Genomic DNA, 21251 nt, shown 5'->3' with positions numbered 1-21251 from the left:
AGCTTTGGGAGAAAAGAATTGAAAAGGGAATAACTTGACACAAAGGCTAAAAATGTTGTCTATGCAATAAACTGCCTGAAAATTAAGAGGGACCAAATAGAAGTAAATGACTCCATGAGACAATAAAAAATATTAAACCAAAGTCAAGATTGGGAAAAAAAAGAGAGAGAAAATGTAAGGTATTTCACAGCAAAAATAGATCAAGAAAACAGATAAATAATTAAAATTCACTAGATTGCCTGAGAGCCATGATCAAAAAAAGAGTCTAGACATCATATTTCAAGAAATCATTAAAGAAAACTACCTGAATCTTTTAGAACCAGAGGGTAAAGTGAGAATAGAAAGAATCCACTGATCATCTCCTAAAGAGAATACCTTAATGAATATTGCCATGTTCATTATAGTTAAAATCCAAAGCTTTTAGTTTAAAGAAAAAGTACAGTAAACAATGAAAAAAAAAAAAAAGAATTCAGGTGAAAAGAAGTATAATCAGGATCACACATAAGATAGCAGTTACCACTCTAAAGTAGTGGAGAGCTTGGAATAGAATGCAAAGTATTTAGGATTATAGCTACAGTTCCAAAGTAGCATCCACTCAGTTTCTTGTTCCTTACCACTACAAAAAAGGTTACCACAAACATTTTTGCACATGTGGTGCATTTTTTAAAATGTTATTGTTTTCAGCTTTAAATTCTCTCCATCTCTCTCTCTTCCATCAATTGAGAAAGCAAGAAGTACAATACTCATTATACATTTGAAGTCATGCCAAACATTTCCACATTGTATGTGTATGGGAAAACAAAAAAAATAAGCAAAGAAAAAAGTGCTTTAATCTGCTCTCAGAGTCTACTAATTCTTTCTCTGAAGGACAAAAATATTTTTCATTATGATGAAACTTTCTACCCATCTCTTGATAAAGAAGTGAAGGACTCAGTGCAGAGTGAGATATACTTGTTTTTGAACAAGGCCAGTGCCTTGTTTTTGTTAGCAATACATATGTGTTACTGGAATTTATTTTTCTTTCTTACTTAAGTGACTGATGAGAGAAAGAAGAAACATTTTAGCTCTTTGAAAAAAAAAATTCACATAAAAGAGAAAAAAACACAAACAGAACAGTTTTGAAAGTAATATGTGGAATTTATTGTGGGCTTTTAATAAAAAACAAAGTCATATGCAATGGAGAGTCACTATTTCCTCCACAATCTTTGTGTGTGTGTGTGTGTGTTCCACTGTGTATTTGGAAACATTTTTTCTTTGATATTTAAGTTCAAACTTAAAAAAAAATTAAAAATAATCTAGTCAATCCCTCAATTATATAAATGAGGATACTGAGTCCCAGAAAAGTAAAATAATTTGTCCAGGTTCATACAGTTAGCTGATCATTATTCTTCAGTTACATTCAGGAATGTAGTTTTCAACCTGGATTAGTTTAAATATATAATTAGAAGGAAAAATTGTTATCACTCCTCTGTTAGCCCTTGGGACATCTGCTTATTATCTGTCTCAATCACCTTTACTTGGTGCCATCCCCCAAATGATATATCTTTCCTTGCCTGTCCTTGTGCAGTTAGAAGAGTTTCGATCTTCAAGAAGACAGTAAATCCAGTGGTACTAATCCCCTAGAAAATGTTTTAAGAGACAGATGAATCCCATAAAACAATTAACATTTCTTTTTTTAATTTGTTTTTTTCATTATAGTTTTTATTTTAAAAATATATACATTGATAATTTTCAACATTCACCCCTATAAAACTCTGTTCTAATTTTTTTCCCTTCCTTCCTCCCATCCCTCTCCCCCAGTCAGCAAGCGATCCAATATATGTTAAACATTTGCAACAATGAACATTTCTTAATTGTAAGAGAGGAGCATGATTAGCCTTAAGTGAATGCCAACCCATTTTTCTTAGTATCCCCAGTAGTAGTATACTCAAACCTTCTTAAGGAGATATGTCAATAAAAGGGGTTCCCACTTCATATTGGGATCACTTGCCTTACTGAAGTAATCCATCTGACCCACTTTTTTTTTTTTTTTAGCAGTTATGTACATCACTTACTAAACTGATTTTTCTTAGAATATGTACCTCAGTTTACTGTTTTTCAAATTACTTGTGACAGTTTGGAAATCAACAATGAGATTGGAGGAGGGAGCCTGGCTCCTCAAAGTCTCTTAGCAGAACACCTAACTTTTTTTATGGGTACAATCAGTGGAGTTTTATATTTGAAAGAAGAGATTATTATTATTATAGCTTTTTATTTATAAAACATGTGCATGTGTAATTTTTCAACATTGACCCTTGCCAAACCTTCTGTTCCAACTTTTCCCCTCCTTCCCTCCACCCCCTCCCCTAGATGGCAGGTAGTCCAATACATGTTAAATATGTTAAAGTATATGTTAAATTCAATATATGTATACATATCCATACAGTTATCTTGCTGCACAAGAAAAATCGGATCTAGAAAGGAAAAAACCTGAGAAGGAAAACAAAAATGCAAGCAAACAACAACAGAAAGAGTGGAAATACTATGTTGTGATCCACACTCACTTCCCATAGTTCTCTCTCTAAGTGTAGCTGATCCTCTTCATTTCTGAACAATTGGAACTGGTTTGAATTATCTCATTGTCGAAGAGAGCCACGACCATCAGAACTGATCATTGTATAGTCTTGTTGTTGCCATGTATAACCTGGTCCTGCTCATTTCACTCAGCATCAGTTCATGTAAGTCTCTCCAGGCCGCTCTGAAATCATCCTGCTGGTCATTTCTTATAGAACAATACTATTCCATAGCATTCACATACCACAATTTTTTTAGCCAATCTCCAATTGATAGGCATCTACTCAGTTTCCAGTTTCTTGCCACTACAAAAAGGGCTGCCATAAACATATTTGGGCATGTGGGTCCTTTTCCCTCCTTTAAGATCTCTGGAATATAAGCCCAGTAGTAACACTGTTGGATCAAAGGGTATGCAGTTTGATAACTTTTTGAGCATAGTTCCAAAATGCTCTCCAGAATGGTTGGATTCTTTTACAATTCCACCAACAATGTATCAGTGTCCCCGTTTTCCCACATCCCCTCTAAAATTCATCATTATCTTTTCTTGTCATCTTAGACAATCTGAGAGGTATATAGTGGTATCTCAGAGTTGTCTTTATTTGGATTTCTTTGATCAATAATGATTTAGAGTACCTTTCATATGACTAGAAATAATTTCAATTTCTTCAAATGAAAATTGTTCATATCCTTTGACCATTTATCAATTGGAGAATGGCTTGATTTCTTATAAACGAGTCAATTCTCTATATATTTTGGAAATGAAACCTTTATCAGAACCTTTGAATGTAAAAATATTTTCCCAGTTTATTGCTTCAAAGGAAGGGATTTTTTAGAGATCTGTAATTGAGGCCTGATTTCCTCCTCAAATCAAAAGTAAAAAAATCTCCTCCAAACTAGGACTTAGGCACTCCATTAGGAAAAAGTTAAGATTTTGTCTTTGTCTTCGGGTCCTATTTTATATTCAATGTGAAAATCTGGAAATAATTGACAATATAAAACTCAGGTAATCCCTTTAGTGAACTTAAAATTTGAAAGAATCCCCTTTTTCAAGGTGGGCTCTTAATTTAGAGAGGGGATTTAAAATCTGTGGAAAAATCTTTCTGGAAAAATCATTCTTTCTCTAAAGAGTTGACTCTCAGGTTACTGTTAAAAGGAATGATACTTTTTTGATGGAGGAAAACTTAAACTTTAGAGAATTTACTTTTCTTTGGAAGCTTCTGCACTTTTTTGGGGTTATTGTTTATTTTGTTTTTTGCTTTTAACCACAAGGATATTCTTGAACTTTATAGGATTTTTTCCTTTAGAGGAGGTTCTTTGTCTTAGATTAAGATGGTTCATAAATATAGAAGAGTTTCTCCTTCAAAGTGCCTCTGGATCTTAAAATCTAGAGGGATAATTCCCATTAAAGGATAGAGTAGCTCTCCTAGTTGGGCAAAAAGGGAGCAGTCAAAATATAGCCTTATTTTTTTCCTCCATGAGCTCCATGTCATAGAGACTATGTTTTTTCTGTTTTTTTTTTTTTTTCCCCTACACTCAGTTTAGCTCAATTGTTTATTTGTGTAAATCAAGCTGTTTTCTTCCCACAGCCTGTTGAGGAAGTTTTGTATCCTTGGAATAACAGCCCCTTTGTTATCAATCCCGTGTTGGCCTATGTGACTATCTGGTCATATTATCTACGTTTTAAAAATCAAACTAGCTCTTTTCTGTGGCCTTATTAGCCCAAAGAGCAAGAATATAGGCATACCTCAGAGATATTTCAATTCAATTCCAATGATCACAATAAAGTGAATAACACTGCAATAAATAAAGTCACATAAATTTTTTTGTTTCACATTGCATATAAAGTTATATTTACACTATGCAATAGTATTATGTATAAAAAAGTTTATTGCTAAAAAAATGCTAATCATCATCTAAGCCTTTAGCAAGTCACAATTCTTTTTGTCCGTGGAGGGTCTTGCCTTGATGTTGATGGCAGCTAAACTAGGGTGGTAGTTGCTGCAGATTAGGATGACTCTGGAAGTTTCTTAAATGGATTGACTCTTTTTTCAGTTGAACATTTAGGTGTCATTGTAGAGTTATTAATTGATCTGATTTCAATATTGCTGTGTCTCCTGGAACAGGGAGGCCCAAATAGAGGGAGAGAAAAGGGAAGAGCCAGTGGGTGGAGCAGTCAGAATGCACACACAACCTTTATCAATTAAATTCAGTTTTGTATGGGACTATTTTGTGGTATTTCCAAAGCAATTAAGATAGCAACATCAAAGATCACTGATCACAGACCACCATAACAGATAAACAAATTATGAAAATGTTTAAAATATTGCAGAATTACTCAAATGTGACACAGAACAATGGGAGCACAGGCTGTTGTAAAAACAGCATCTATAGAATGGCTTGACACAGGGTTGCTACAAATCTTCCATCTGTAAAAAAGAAATGACTACATTTTTGGTGAAGTGCAATAGAATTAGTTATGCCAAAAAAACCCCAACTTTTCTTTCTTTCTTTTTTTTTTTTTTAAAAGAAAGAACTTCTTTCTGTCTTTTAACATAGGCAAAGTTGGAAGGCAGACAAGAGATACAGACAAGAAGGTTAGGTTTTTTTCCCCCAAATTTGTGAGTTTTAGGCTAGCATTCCATAGAAATTTATTTTAATGACAAGTAAAACATAAAAGAACATAAACAGTTTTTCAAGCGTTGGATGTTTCTTTCTAGATGCTTCCCTTTCCCTTCCTCCCCTACCCCACACTGATTTAAGAAGACTAAAAGAAAAGTCTTGGAACTTTGAATAACTTCCCTTTTCTTGGTAAGGTACTTACAAATGCTACTTAAGTGAAGAATGCACAAGGTAGTATATAGATCTAAAGATATCCAAAATTTGCTTTAGTGAGAAAATAGAACTCCCTTCTGTATTACAAACACTCCTTGACAAATGGGATGGAGCTGGCAATGTACAAATTTTTGTTTTTTGTTTTTTCGGGTTTTTTTCCCAGTACAGAAATGTTTTATGTGGTGATTTATGATTATGAAAATTATGGAGTTATACTGGGTATAATATATATTGAAGTTATCTCTTGAACCAATTTAATCTTAACAGATTCTAGTCCTAGTTATTTTGCACAAAGGGTTAATACACAATACTTTAAGATACATATGGAACAATTAGGTGATACAGTGGATAGAGTTCCAGGCCTGAGATTAGGAAGACTCATCTTTATGAGCTCAAATAGAATCTTAGATACTTATTAGCTATGAGACCTTGGGCACTTAGCTTAACCCTATTTGCCTTAGTTTCTTCATCTATAAAATGAGCTGGAGAAGGAAATAGCAAACCATTCTGGCTTCTTTGCCAAGAAAACCCCAAATAGAATCACAAAGAATCATACAGCACTAAAAAATTATTGAACAACAAAAATAACAAAAAATTAATATCTGTAAGTCTAGAGATTACTGTGAGTGTTTTCTGGAGGATTTTTCTTTTTGGATTGATCAGCCAATTATGTGCAATTTCTGATTGTGATTATTTTCTTGATTTCTAATGATTTATTTTTGCATCAGAATGAGTCTAAACTGTGGAAGTAGAAAATCAACATGAGAATACTATTAAATTATATTTAACTATGAGGTATGATTTGTGAGATTTTGCTACTTGAGGTAAAATGTTTGGAGACTGTGAATTATTTTTTCTTTTGAGTTTTATTTTCAGGTATATTTATATCATTAAGCCAATGTTTCATTGCTTCAAGAAAAATGGCAGCTGCTCAATGGGAGTGGCACCTGTGAAGTACAACCTGGGGATGTCCCTGAGGAATAATTGAGAAAAGGAATGTTTGAACTTGGGAGGACTAAGGTAAGTTCCTCTTGACTCAGTTTCCCACACAAGTTATTTTCCTGCCTGGTTAATTATGAGCCTGGCTATGATGTCTTGTCATACTATATAATACTTACTTAAAATCAAAAAGGATGCTTTATCCTGTTATACATGTTTTGAATTATTCTGTGCCCTTAATTTTACACGTAAAGGGCCAGTTTACATGCTGTTAAAATCACAATCTTGCATTTTCCTTTTATAGCAATTTTCTATAATCAAGGCAGATAGTCAATAAAAGTTATGAGTGTAATAATTATTCTAGTATTTAATAGATCAATAATAGAATACATCTAAGTTAATAAAATAGGATTAAAATATGTAAGATCTTACTATTTTCAGTCTAAAATTATAGTCAATTCCATGTCTTAAGCAACTAAGTTAAAGTTCTTTTAGACTTCTCATCTGCTTGCTAATAGTTAAATATTTATGTATAAGGTTAAGTTCTTGAAATATAAACTTATTTGGCATGTTCTTAAGGGCAAGCAAATAACATGAGAAACACTTAACTATGTCCCTATTGTTTAGAGAGTATTTAAGAACAATGGTCTATGTGTGTAATATGGTAAACAATTGAACTTGTTTTTACTTTAGACAGTTCATTTGATATATGCTATTCTCTGTAACCAATCTGGAATTAAATACTGAATTTATTTCTACATCCTATCTAAGATCTTTCGTTACAATTGGAATAGAATAAACATCTTTTAAGTAAGTTCATTTGTGTAGCCATTGAATCTAGGTATAGCAGTCATCTACTTACAAAGAGTATTGTTGCCTATGTATACATCCTCCTAAGGGGAGAATTAATTGAACTGAAAAATTTTGAGAAAATAGTAAGATCAGATGATTACATATGTCAAATTTAAACGATTCTAATGGAATATGCAAACCTTAAACATGTTCTAATAATAAGTTCTAAAAATTGAGTACAGGATTTTATATTTAAAATTGGATTGTTTGCCCTCTGAATAAGCCAGACATTTATTGGTTTCTTTTAAGACTTAAGCTATTGTTGTTGTTCAGTTATTTTAGTTGTGTTCATCTCTTTGTGACCTCATAATGGAGTTTTCTTGACAAAGACAACAAAATAGTTTGACATTTACTTTCACAATTCATTTTATAGATAAAGAAACTGATACAACTAGGGTTAAGTAACTTGCCTAGGGCACACAGCTAGTAAGTGTCTAAGCCAGTTTTGAATTCATAAAGATCAGTCTTCCTGACTCCAAGTCTAGTGCTCATGAACTGTGGTGCCACTTGGTTGCCTTATACTTACTTTAAAGGTTTTTTTTTAATTTCATTCATTTTTTAGTTGTTATATGAATTTTTCAAATATATCAATAAAACAATTTGTTTACTTGTATCACATGAGCCAATACTAATGTTTTTCCATGGAAGTTTAAATCTGAAACAATGAATGAAATAAATGAACAGCAGGCTCAAAAACCTAATTGATAAGGAAGTCAAATGTCAATTTAGAAAAGCAACCTTGACCTTAACTTTGGCAAATATTCAATCTTTAACCAGAACGACTCATTTTATAAGTTGGATCCTGGTGAATTTCTTTTATGATTGTTCCTTTAGCCTGTTATTGGGTGTGTTTATGTTAAGTATGGGGCTTAGATAAAGATAGAAATAACAAGAAGTATGTATAAACTGAAATTCTCAAAACTTTTAAATGAACTATGTGTTCTTTTTTTTTTTTTCTTATAGTTCTGTTAATAGGATGAGAACCATGAGTTTTGAACTAACTTTCACTATCTGACCTAGATACTAGAAAATTAAAATTTAAAAGACTGTACTAAATGGTACTGAGTTTTGTAAATGGTTATTTTTAGTAAAACATCTAAGACTCTCTACAAGTAACCTGAACCAGAGAAGCAGATCTTCTGGGAGAAGCTGCTCTGAAAACAGGACCATTTCAGAATGCTCAAGAGGAGATATCTTCAGAAACCAGATCACTGCATGAAACATCCAAGCTTTAAGATAAGATGTGGTGATGAAATGGACATTGGAAATGGATTCCTAAGAAAGAGAATTAATGTTGCCCTTTGCTCTCATTCATTCCCTAATTGTGGGGCCTTGGCAAGGCCTATCTGCCAAAGGGAACTATCCCCAAACTACTCCCAAGAGATCCTGTCAATGCATTGGTCAGTCTCTCTACCTACTCACACTATACCCATCATGATCTAATACCTAGGCCTTATAATTAACTGTCCTTAATGAAATCTTCAATGTTTTCAGTCTTTTGTATTCCATTGAGTCAGTCCTGAGAGGCAAATGATGTCATTTGATAATTGATCTATCAGTTTGTGATTCAGTGAGGAATTGCTCCCCATTGAATCAAAAAAAGGGAATGAAGAAGTTAAAAATTAATCTGTATCATTTAATAAGTGATTCTATTCTTTAATTGATCCTATTCTGAATTTCTGCCTCATTTTGTATATTTGCTCAAGCCATATTTTTCTGAACCTGATTTAAGCTCATAAATTCAGCCTTTACTCAGAGTTAGTGTAAAGAGTGGTGGTCACTAGTCCCACAGGATGTGCTAAAATAATCAATCATAAGGGCCTGAGCCAAAATGGCAGAGAGAAACCAGGAAGTTATCTGAGCTTTCCCCACAGCACAGATCAGCAAGTGAAACTCCTCAGTCTTGCTTAAGCAGCCCAGTTTTGAAACCTGCAGGAAACTGGGCAACAATAGGCACAACAATAGGCACAGTGAGCAATCCACTAAGCACCTGAGGTTGCAGGGCACAAAGTGCTGACCAGGTCCCTAATTCCCAGCACAAGAAACTTGGAACAGTGTCCTACATGCAAAACCTCAAAGGGGGATATGAATTGGTCTCTAGCCCAAAAAGCCCTCTTGGAAGAACTAAAAAGGATTTTAAAAGTCAGATGAGAGACAGAAAAAAAAATTAGGAAAAGAAATAAGAGAGAGTCAATAACTTAGAAAAGGAAAGACAAAAATGGATTGAAAAAAATTCCTTAAAAAATACAACTGGTCAAATGGGGGAAAAATCTGCTGAAGAAAACAACTCCTTTTAAATTAGAATTGGTCAGATGGCAAAGGAAGTACAAAAGCTAACTGAAGTGAATAATTCCTTAAAAATTAGAATTGGGCAAGTGGAAGCTAATGACTTCATGAGACATCAAGAATCAGCCAAATAAAATCAAAAGAATGAAAAAAAAATAGAAGAAATTGTAAAATAACTCTTTAGAAAAACAACCAACTTGAAAATAGATTCAAGGGAGATGATTTAAGAATTATTGTATTACCTGAAAGCTATGATTTTTTTTTAAAAGGGTCTAAACAGCATCTCTCAAAAAATTATCAAGGAAAGCTGCCCTATTAACTAGAACCAGAAGGCAAAATAGTCACTGAAAGAATCCACTAAGCACCATCTGAAAGAGATCCCAAAATGAAAACTCCAACGAATATTGTAGCCACATTTCAGAATTAACAAATCTAAGAGAAAATTCTGCAAGCATCCATAAAGAAACAATTCAATATCATGGAGCCACAGTCAGCTCCTTAGCAGCTTCTACATTAAAGATAGGAGGTCCTTTAATATGATATTTCTGGAAAGCAAAGGAACTTGGATCAACTATCCAACAAAATTAAGCATAATCCCTCAGGGGAAAAAATGGATATTTGATGAAATAGAGGACTTTTAATCATTCCTGATGAAAAGACCAAAGCTGAACAGAAAATTCAATCTATAAAAAGGTAAACAGGAAAAAAAGTTGTTTTTTTTTTTTTATGTGTAAGATAATACGCATAACTCTTGAGAATTGTATCTTTATTAGGGTAGTTAGAAGGGCTATTAAGACAGAAGGTGTGAATATAAGTTGACTCTGATGTGATGATATAAAAAAAATTAAAGGGTGAAAAAAAGAATTGTATTTGGAAAAGAGGAAAGGAGAGGCACAACATAGCAAATTACATCATATGAAAAGGTGCAGAAGACCTGTTACAACAGAGGGAAAGAAGTGGGGGTGAGTATTGTTTAAAATTTACTTTCATTAGTTTTGACCCAAGACAGAATAACATATACACTCAGTTGGAAATAGAATTTTATTTTACTGTGCTTGCCTCAGCAGCACATATTCTAAAATTAGAACAATACAGAAAACATTGGTATGGTCCCTGAGCAAGGATAACATGAAAATTTGTGAAGAAATTTATTTTACTCTATAGGGAAGTAGGAAGAGAAGGTGGAAAGAAAAGACAGGGGAGTGAATAGAAGGGAAAGCAGAAGTATGAGAAGAAATGGGAAAGAAAAGGGAAGGGCTAATAGAAAGGGGGTGCAGATCGAGGGAGGCAGTGTCAGAAGCAAAACACTAGTACTAGTAATCATAACTGTAGATGTAAATCAGATGAACTCTCTCATAAAATGAAAGCAGATAACAGAGTGGATTAAAAACCATAATTCTATGTTGTTTACAAGAAAACATTTGAAACAGAGAGAAACGCACAGAGTAAAGGTAAAAGTTTGAAACAAAATATATTATGTTTTGGCTTAAGTAAAAACAAACAAACAAAACAGAGGTAACAATCTGGATCTTAGACCACGTAAAAGGAAAAAGAGATTTAATTAAAAGACATATAAAAAAAGAAACTACATATTGCTAAAAGGTACCTAGACAGTAATGTCAGTGCTAAATATATATGCACCAAGTGATATAAAATCCAAATTCTTAAAGAAACTAAATGAGTTACAGAAAGAAATAGACAACAAAACTATACTAGTGTGTGTGTGTGTGGGGGGGGGGCATCAACCTCCCTGTCTCAGAATTAGATAAATATAACCACAAAATAAACAAGAAAGAAGTTAGAGTTGAATAGAATTTTAGAAAAGTTAGATATTGATAGAACTTTGGAGAAAACTGAATGGGGATAGAAAGGAATATACCTTTTTTTCAGCAGTACACAGCACCTATACAAAAATCAACTGGGTATTAGGGCATAAAAACCATACAATCAAACATAGAAAAGAAAATAATAAATGTGTTCTTTTCAGATCATGATGCAATAAAGATTACATGCAATAAAGAATTATGGAAAGTTAGACTAAAAACTAATTGGAAACTAAATAATCTAATCCTAAAGAATGAGTGGCTCAAACAACAAATCATAGAAACAATAATGTCATCCAGGAGAATGACAGTAATGAGACAACATACCAAAACTTATGGGATAGAGCCAAAGCAGTTCTTAGGGGAAATTTTATATTTCTAATTATTTACATGAATAAAATAGAGAAAGAGGATATCAATGAATTGGATATGCAACTTAAAAATCTAGACAAAGAACAAATTAAAAATACGTGATAAAATAACAAGTTAGAAATTATGAAAATCAAAGGAAAGATGAATGAATTTGAAAGTAAGAAGACTATTGAGCTACTAAATAAAACTAAGATGAGTTATGAAAGAACCTAATAAAATAGATAAACTTTTGATTAATTTGATTAAAAAAGAGGTAAAACAAATTACCACTATCAAAATGAAAAAGGCAAATTCACTACCAGTGAAGAGGAAATTAAGATAATAATTAGGAGCTATTTTGTCCAATTGTATGCCAATAAATCTGACAATATAAATAAAATGGATGAATATTTACAAAAATATAAATTGCTCAGATTAACAGAAGAGGAAATAAAATATTTAAATAATTCCATTTTAGAAAAAGAAATTGAACAAGTCATCAATAAACTCCCTAAGAAAAAATCTCCAAGACCAAATGGATTTACAAGTGAATTCTACCAAACATTTAAAGAACAATTATTTCTGATACTATATAAACTACTTGGGAAAATAGGTGAAGAAATAATCTACCAAATTCTTTTTATGACACAGATATGGTGCTACTATTTAAAGCAGGAAGAACCAAAACAGAGAAAGAAAATTACAGACCAATCTCCCTAATGCATATTGATGCAAAATTTTTAAATAAAATATTAGCAAAGAGATTACAATAATTTATAGTTAGGTTAATACACTATGACCAGCTGCAATTTATACCAGGAATTCAGGACTGATTCAATATTAGGAAAACATATCAGCATAATTGACTGTATCAATAACAAAACTAACATAAATCATGATTATCTAAAGAGATATGGAAAAAGCTTTTGACAAAATACAGCACCCATTTCCATTAAAAATACTAGGGAACACAGGAATAAATGACGTTTTTCCTTAAAATAATAAGCAATGTCTATTTAAAACTATCAGATGCATTATAAGGGGGATAAGCTAGAAGCATTCCCAATAAGAACAGGGGTGAAACAAGAATTTCTATTATCAACATTTCTATTCAATATAGTACTAGAAATGCTAACTTTAGTAATAAGTAAAGAAAAAGAAATGAAAGGAATTAAAATAGATAATAAGGAAACAAAACTATTCCTCTTTATGGATGATATAATGGTATACTTAAAGAATCCTAGAGAATTAACTAAAAAAATACTTGAAATTATAAATAACTTTAGAGATTAAATTCTTTTTCCCCCTGAGGCAATTGGGGTTAAGTGACTTGCCCAGGGTCACACAGTTAGGAAGTATTAAGTGTCTGAGGCTGGATTTGAACTCAGGTCCTCCTGACTTCAGGGCCTGTGCTCTATCTACTGTGCCAGCTAGTTGCCCCCTGAAATTATTAATGACTTTAGCAAAGTTCCAGGATATAAAATAAAACCCTATGAATCACCAGCATTTCTATATATTACTAACAAAATCCAGTAGCAAGAGATAGAAAGAGAAATTCCATTTGAAATAATTGTAGATGATATAAAATACAAAATATGACACAACTGCAAAACACTTTCACACTAATAAAGACAGATCTAAATAATTGGGAAAATATCAATTGCTCAAGGGGAGGCTTTGTTAATAGAATAAAATTATAATCCTACCTAATTTATTCAGTGCCATATCAATCAAACTACTAAAAATAATTTTATAGAGTTAGAAAATTTACAACAATTTATTTGGAAGAACAAAAGGCCAAGAATTTCAAGGGAATTAATGAAAAAAAAATTTAAAGGAAGGTAGTCTAGCTGTACCAGATCTTGAACTACACTATCAAACAAAAATCATCAAAACTATTTGTTTCTGGCTAAGAAATGGAGTTGTAGATCAGTGGAATAGATTATGTACAGAAGATACAGTAGTAAATAATTATAGTAATCTACTGTTTGATAAATTCAAAGATTCCAGCTTCTGGCAAAAGAATACTATTTGACCAAAATTGCTGGAAAAGTGGAAAAAAGTATGGCAGAAACTAGGCATAGGTCAACATCTTACACTACATATCAACATAAGGTCAAAATGGGTACATAATTTATACATAAAGAGTGATACCATGAGCAAATTAGGAAGTCAAGGAAGAGTTTACCTGTCAGATCTATGGAGAAGGGAAAAATTTATAACCAAACAAGAGATAGAGAACATTATGAAATGCATTATGGATCATTTTGATTACATTACATTAAAAAGGGTTTGTACAAACAAAGTCAACACAAACAAGATTAGAAAGAAAACAAAAAGTTGGGAAACAACTTTTACTACCAGTGTTTCTGATAAAAAGCCTAATTTTTAAAATTTATAGAGAACTGAGTTAAATTTATAAGAATGCAAGTCATTCCCCAATTGATGAATTGTCAAAAAATATTAACAGGAAGTTTTTAGTTGGATTAATTAAAGCTTTTGTCATATGAAATGGAAATTAAACCGCTCTGAGGTACCATTTCACATCTATCAAATTGGCTAATAGAAAAAAATGATAAATACTAGAGAAAATATGGGAAAATTGGAACACTAATATATTGCTGATGGAGTTGTGAACTCATTCAACCATTCTAGAGAGCAATTTGGAACTGTGCCCAAAGGGCTATAAAACTTTACATATCTTTTGATCCAGCAATATCACTACTAGGTCTGAATTGCAAAGAAGTCATTTAAAAAATGGAAAAGGACCCACATGAACAAAAATAGTTATATTAAGTCTTTTTGTGGTAACAAAGAATTAGAAATTGAGGGGATGCCTATCAATTGGAGAATGGCTGAACAAATTGTGGTATATGAATGTAATGGCCATTGTGCTATAAGAAATGATGAGCAGAAGTAAAGGGAGCAGAAACAAGAAAACATTGCACATAGTAACAAGATTATGTAATGATCAACTGTGATGGACACAACTCTTTTCAACAATGAGGTGATTCAAGACATTTCCAAAAGACTTGTGATAGAATATGCCTTCTGCATTCAAAGAAAGAATTATGGAAACAGAATGTGGATCAAAGTATAATAATTTCATCTTTTTGTTGTTGTTTGCTTGACTTTTCTTTCTTAGGCTTTTTTCCCCTTTTGATCTGATTTTCCTCGCAAATCATGATAAGTAATGGAAATTTGTTTAGAAGAATTGCATGTTTAACATATCAGATTTCTTGCTGTCTGGGAGCAGGGGTATGAGAAGGAGAAAAATTTGGAACACAGGGTTTTGCAAAGATGAATGTTGAAAACTATCTTTGTATATATTTGGAAAAATAAGATAACTATGTATAGAAAAAGAAAAATGATGAGCAGGCTGATTTTAGAAAGACCTGGAAAGTTTATGTGAACTGATGCAAAGTGAAATGAGCAGAATCAGGAGAACACTATGTAGACTAATAGCAACTTTGAAAGACTTAACTCTTTTCAGCAAAACAATGATCTAAAACAATTCCAAATGTCTACTGATGGAAAATGTTATCCACATCCACAGAAAGAACTATGGAGTCTGAATGCATACCAAAGCATAGTATTTACACTTTTTTCCTTTCTCATATATTTTCCCTTTGTTCTGATTCTTCTTTTACATGATTAATGTAGACATATGTTTAATATGATTGTACATATATAACTTCTGTCAAATTGCTTTCTGTCTTGAGAAGAGGGGGAAATTTTTGGAACTCAAAATCTTATAAAAGTGAAGGTTGAAAACCATCTTTATAAGTAATAAAAAAATTAAATTCTGTTAAGTGGAAATTTAAAAAAATAACTAACCATATCAAATTATGCTTTTTAGGTGAAGGGGATAGGGAGAAAATTAGAATTCAAAATTGAAAAGAAATGTTAGATTGTTTTTATATGTAATTGAGGAAAAATAAAATGTTAAATACATTTAGTTTTTTATTTGTTAAAAAACAGAAAAGAAATAGAAAACAAAGTAAAACAGAACAAAACTGAACCTTGTTATGTGACTAGCAAATCATCAGGGATGATTCAAAGTATATAACAATAAATTACCTGTTCAATAAAAGATATGTAATAGTAGAAGTTATATTCATGAGTGTCCAATTTTTCTTTACTTCCCTGTAGGTTTTTTTTTTTTTTGTTGTTGTTGTTGTTCTTTGCTGTGTTCTTTTTTTACTTTATTCTTTTTTTCCCCTTTCATCTCTCCCATTTCCCCCAAGCAGGCAAAGACATATATATGGATACACACACACATACCCCACCCATATACACATTTACATCTTTCCTATCCCTGTTAATTCATTGCTTTAATTCTGCTCCTTAACTTGCCTTGGTATTACTTAACCTTCTCCCCATTCCCCTAAAGCTCTTTCCCTTGTTTTCTTGACCCCCACTTTGCTTTCCCCTCTGCCTATCCCTCTTCCCTTATTTTTTAAAATAGATTTTGGAGGATGCTATATCCTTCATGATACATATGTGGTGATGTTTATTTCTTTCTCTTTTTTAATTTATTAACATTTTTAAAAGTTTTTTATTTTTTATTTTTCAAAACATATGCATGAACAATTCAACATTAGGCCTTGCAAAACCTTGTGTTCTAATTCCCTCCCTTCCCCACACCTTCTCCTAAATGATAAGCAGTCCAATATATGTTAAACATGGTAGAAATATGTGTTAAATCCAATATATACATACATATTTATACAATTATTGTGCTGCACAAGAAAAATCAAATCAAACCAGTTTAAAAAAGAGAGAGAAGCAAAATAAAATGCAAACAAACAACAACAAAAAAAAGTGAGAATGCTATGTTGTGAACCACATTCAATTCCCACAGTCCTCTCCCTGGGTGTAGATGGCTCTCTTTGTCACTGAACAATTGGAACTGATTTAAATAATCTCATTGTGAAGAGAGTCATGCCCATCAGAATTGATCATCATATAGTCTTGTTGTTGCTGTATATAATGATCTACTTGTTCTGCTCAATTCACTTAGCATCAGTTCATCTAAGTCTCTCCAGGTCTTTCTGAAGTCATCCTGTTGGTCGTTTCTTATAGAACAATAACATTATAGCATTCATATACCATAATTTATTCAGCCATTTTCCAATTGATGGGCATCCACTCAGTTTCCAGTTTCTTGCCACTACATAAAGGCCTGCCACAAACATTTTTGCACGTATGGGTCCCTTTCCCTCCTTTAAGATCTCTTTAGGATATAAGCCCAGTAGTAACACTGCTGGATCAAAGGATATATATAGTTTGATAACTTTTTGAGCATAGTTCCAAATTGCTCTCCAGAATGGTTGCATCCATAGTGATGACTATTTAACCCATTCCTAATGTGAGTAGGTTTTCAAAACTATGAGTTTGTATGGTTGGGTTTTTCTTTGCTAGTACATTTTTTTAAAATGGGAAATCTTAGTGTAAAGCTCCTTTAATCATGGCGTGTCAGGATGGTACTTCTAGTTTCACTTTAGCTCTCCCCTGTGACCTTGGACCCCAAATGAAAAAGTCTCCCCTTCTGGAAATGCCGCAATCAGTAGTGTCCCTGTCCCATTGCTTCTGCACTCACCAGATATGCTGGTTCCTTCTCACCCTAGTGTTCCTGATCATCTGAGGGTCCTTAGTCTTTCAGATCTCAGACCCCCCAATTACTTCCGCAGTCCAGGAGGTGAAAGTTCCTATGTTTTCTGCTTAGGCATGGGCCAAATCCCTCTACTTCAGGGGTCCCCACTTGGTGTTTCTGTGGAGCTAGCTGGAGGTGTTTGTACTTCACACGAGCTAACTCCAGTCCTGGGTCTTTCTTCAGATCTTAGGTTATACCAGGAGGACCCCTGTTCTATCCCAAGTTTTCTTGATTTTTTTTCATCAGACTTTTTGCCCTGAGGCACGAATTTGTTCATTTGTGGGGGAAATCTGGAGAGCTTGAAATTTACCAACCTATTTTAAATACTTATCATAGTCACATGATTCTCTCCTTGTTTCTTCAGGAAATGAAGTACAGTAGCATAGTTGTCTGTGAAGCTCTGCAAGTTCCAAAAGATTCAAATTAAAAAGGTAGCTGAAGAAAAGATCCATATCCATTAGTGGTCTATAATTGGAATGGGGTAGAAAATTTGAATGAAGTTCCTGGATGGTGGGGAGAAAGGAAAGTTTATGAAAGGCTTACAAAGATTTTCTGAAGATTGATAGGGGAGCAATGAACCTCTCTATCTTTAATGAAAGAATAGGAAATCCCGGAGCTACAAAACAACTTTATTCATAAAATGGATGGAGATGACATCTCCAATATCTAGCTTACAGGTTTTTTGGTGAGGTTAAATGAAATAATGTAGGGACTAGAAATACTTTGTAGACTTATAAAAAAAAAAAAAGTCAGGAAAATTAAGTCTACATTAAGTAATGCAGACTCCAGTTGAAATTCTATTCAAAATCCTATACTGCCTTAATCTCCACAGTATAGCACAGTTTTTCTGTTGATTGATTGTTGTGATTTTGGGTACATTATTTTATCTCATTAGTCTGTTTTTTCATCTGTAAAAGGAAGTTTTTAGGGGGCAGTCAAGATGGCAGAGTAAAGGCAGGGATTTATCTGAGCTCTCCCAAATTCTCCTCTAAACCAGTGGTCCTCCAACTTTATTTTGACTATCCCTTTATATTATGAAAAATGACTTGAGAATCTATCCAAAGAATTTTTGCTTATGTGGTTCATATTTATATATTTTTGCCATATGAGAAATAAAAACTAAATTTTAATTTGTAGACCTTCTGAAAAGGATTTCAGAGGCTGCCAGAGTTCTCTGTATCACAATCTAAACAACATTAAACATTAAAATAACATCTCAAAATGAATTCTGGAGGGGCAGAACCAGTAAAGGATAAGGTGAAACAATATTTCAACCCAACAACTTAGAAGGTTGGCAGGAAAGGTTTGCCTCAATGGGATCAAAGTGTAGTGTAATTGAGCACAGGAAACCCAGCAAGATAACATCAAAGATCTGCATCCCTCCATAAGCTAGCAGTAGGCCTTGGGAACAACAGCAAAAGCTATTTCTGGAGCTCTCAGCCCACAGATTTGGTAAGGGGGTCAGACAACTGATCAGAAGGAAAATGTAGGTGATTCTTTGTTGGCACTGGATGCAGGACTCTATTACATTGCCCATACACAACCCTGGGTTGCAGTCCCAGAGAGAGGGGAGTACTAGCAGGAACAAGGCTCTGGTTATGTTCCAGGGTAGAAAGGAGTGCTTATGGTTGCTCACAGACCAGAGCATAGACTAGGAGAGTACAAATCACACTTCTTACATCATACCACCTCGGATGAGCTCAAACTTATAGACACTCAAAATGAGTTCTGAATACGTCAGCAAGAAAAATTTGAAGCTTGAGACTGTGCCTCCTCCACCCAGGGAACAGAACCCAAGTTTGACACAAAATTAAAATTCAAGAAAAATGCTGGAAAAATTAGCAAACATCCCCCCAAAAAGGACCTGACCATAGAAAGTTACTATGATAACGGAAGATCAAAACACAAATAAAAGAGAAGACATAATATCAAAGTATCTACATGCAAAGCCTCAAAGAAAAATGTGAATTGGTTTCAGGCCCTGGAAGAACTTAAAAAAAAAAAAAAAAAAAGGTTTTAAAAACCAAATAAGAGAGGCAGAAGAAAATCAGGGGGAAGAAATGAAAGTGACACATGAAACAGCCAACAGGTTGGCAAAAGAGGCATACAAAAAAATACTGAAGAAAATTACATCTTAAAAAGAGAATAAATCAAATGTTAAAAGAAGCACAAAAATCCACTGAAGAGAAAAGTTACTTAACAAGCAGAATTGATCAGATGGAAAAGGGAGTACAAAAGTTCACTGAAGAAAATAATTCCTTAAAAATTAGAATTAGGCAAGTGGAAACTAATGATTCCATAAGTTCATCGAGAAACAATAAAACAAACAAAAAAAATGAAAAATAGAAGGAAACATATAATATTTCATTGGGAAAACAACTGACCTAGAAAACAGATAGGAGTGAGATAATTTAAGAATACAAATCATGATTTAAAAAAAGAACCTATCTGATAAAGGTTTCATTTCCAAAATATATAGAGAATTGACTCTAATTTATAAGAAATCAAGCCATTCTCCAATTGATAAATGGTCAAAGGATATGAACAGACAATTCTCAGATGAAGAAATTGAAACTATTTCTAGTCATATGAAAAGATGCTCCAAGTCATTATTAATCAGAGAAATGCAAATTAAGACAACTCTGAGATACCACTACACACCTGTCAGACTGGCTAGAATGACAGGGAAAGATAATGCGGAATGTTGGAGGGGATGTGGGAAAACAGGGACACTAATACATTGTTGGTGGAATTGTGAATGCATCCAGTCATTCTGGAGAGCGATTTGGAACTATGCCCAAAAAGTTATCAAACTGTGCATACCCTTTGATCCAGCAGTCTTTCTACTGGGCTTATACCCCAAAGAGATCTTTTTCTTTTTTGGGGGGGGGGGAAGTAGATTTAATGGTTAAACTGTTTATATCCCTAGATGAGAAAACAATACATGTAGCTCTTTTTTTTTTTCCCCAAAGAAATCTTAAAGAAGGGAAAGGGACCTGTATGTGCACTAATGTTTGTGGCAGCCCTTTTTGTAGTGGCTAGAAACTGGAAAATGCATGGATGCCCATCAGTTGGAGAATGGCTGAATAAATTGTGGCATATGAAAATTATGGAATATAATTTTCTGTAAGAAATGACCAACAGGATGATTTCAGAAAGGCCTGGAGAGACTTACACGAACTGATGCTGAGTGAAATGAGCAGGACCAGGAGATCATTATATACTTCAACAACAATACGATATGATGATCAGTTCTGATGGGCCTGGCCATCCTCAGCAATGAGATCAACCAAATCATTTCCAATGGAGCAGTAATAAAGTGAACCTGCTACAGTACCCAGTGAAAGATGTCTGAGAAATGATTATGAACCACTACATAGGATTCCCAGTCCCTCTATTTTTGTCCGCCTGCATTTTTGATTTCCTTCACAGGCTAATTGTACAATATTTCAGAGTCTGATTCTTCTTGTGCAGCAAAATAACTGTTAGGACATATATGCTTTAACATACTTAACATGTATTGGTCAACCTGCCATGGGGGGAGGGGATGGGGAGAAAGAGGGGAAAAATTGGAACAATTGTCAATACTGTAAAATTACTCATGCATATAACTTGTAAATAAGCAATACCAATATTAAACATATATTGTACCAATAGTATTCAAATTCTTTTTTTTTTTTTTAAATTTAATAGCCTTTTATTTACAGGATATATACATGGGTAACTTTACAGCATTAACAATTGCCAAACCTCTTGTTCCAATTTTTCACCTCTTACCCCCCCACCCCCTCCCCTAGATGGCAGGATGACCAGTAGATGTTAAATATATTAAAATATAAACTAGATACACAATAAGTAGTATTCAAATTCTTAAAGGAAAAGTTAAATGGGTCACAGGAGGGAATAGAGAATAAAACCATATTAATGGGGTATCTCAACTTGCTCCTTTCAGAACTAGA

At 33.3% G+C, this 21251-nt stretch overlaps 1 non-coding gene across 1 annotated transcript; it reads left to right on the top strand.

Moving 5' to 3' along the window:
* Window positions 1–10513: 10513 nt before the first annotated feature.
* LOC111720540 lies at window positions 10514–10620 on the top strand. Its single transcript, XR_002770185.1, has one exon. It is a non-coding gene; the product is annotated as a U6 spliceosomal RNA (small nuclear RNA).
* The last annotated feature ends 10631 nt before the right edge of the window (window positions 10621–21251 follow it).

Source organism: Sarcophilus harrisii, chromosome 4 (assembly GCF_902635505.1).
Source record: "Sarcophilus harrisii chromosome 4, mSarHar1.11, whole genome shotgun sequence".
Taxonomy (NCBI): Eukaryota; Metazoa; Chordata; class Mammalia; order Dasyuromorphia; family Dasyuridae; genus Sarcophilus; species Sarcophilus harrisii.
The sequence above is the reverse complement of the archived record's forward strand: the minus strand, read 5'-3'. Positions and strand labels throughout refer to the sequence as shown.